The sequence below is a fragment of the Octodon degus genome, unplaced genomic scaffold, assembly GCF_000260255.1.
Source record: "Octodon degus isolate 3935 unplaced genomic scaffold, OctDeg1.0 scaffold00171, whole genome shotgun sequence".
Classification (NCBI taxonomy): Eukaryota; Metazoa; Chordata; class Mammalia; order Rodentia; family Octodontidae; genus Octodon; species Octodon degus.
Window position 1 is genome coordinate 5,832,527 of NW_004524747.1, and position 1,005 is coordinate 5,833,531.

Here is a 1,005-nt window from a genome sequence, read left to right on the forward strand (position 1 = left end):
TTGTGTTTTCAAAAAGCAAAAATGTAGGCTTATAAAACTATAATTCACAAATTCTGTATCATTTGTAGCTTTTTTCTATTTTAATTCTATTTTATACTCTCTTTTAAAAAATAAAACTACAATTCTGTTATCAAGGCCAGGAAACTAACATAGAGTTGATACTATCTCCTGATTTGTAGACTTTATTCAAATTTGCAAATCATTCTACTAAAGTCCTTTATAGAAAGTATAAACATAGGATCTATTATCATTTTAGTGTGATTACTTGTCTTTTTAAATCTTTCATCAGAAATTGCTCATTATTTCTTTGTCTTTCATGATCTTGACAGTTTGAAAGAATACCAGTCAATTATTTTGTTGATCATCTCATTTTTGAATGGATCTGATGTTTCTTCATGATTTTGCTCAGGGTACACATTTTAGGGTGGGAGAATTATGGAAGTTAAGGGCTTCTTGATGTACATGATGTCTCAGTTTCGACCATAGGTTTTGCCAGCACATATCTGAATAAATAATACTGAAAAAAATCACACACGTAAGTAAGGACAAATTCTCTATAAGCTTATGGGATCTTCAGATGAGGCAAAGGACAGAAAGCAAGCACTCTGGAAAAACTATCCACTCTCCTTTGATCAGTCTAGGGATGCTTTGTGGAGAGAGTAGCACTTCAGGAAATTTGAGCTGAGATAAGCTGAATTTATTTGGCGGGGGGTTGCTATGCGAAAATTTTGATTATGGACTCCTTTTGTGTGTGAGTGTTTTTTTTTTGCTTTCTAATTCATACTTGAAACTCAGAAACCAGGGCTTCTAAGTTTTGTATAATTTTGTGGAAGAGTTGGTGCTTCCTTTCTTGGTTCCCATACATGGATGCTTCCTTCTCAGTTGCTTTTTTTTTGGGGTGGGGGAACCCGGGATTGAACTCAGGCCCTTGTGCTTGCCAGGGAAGCGCTTATTCCACTGAGCCATCTCCCCGGCCCTTCTCAGTTGCTTTTAATGTTTTAACAT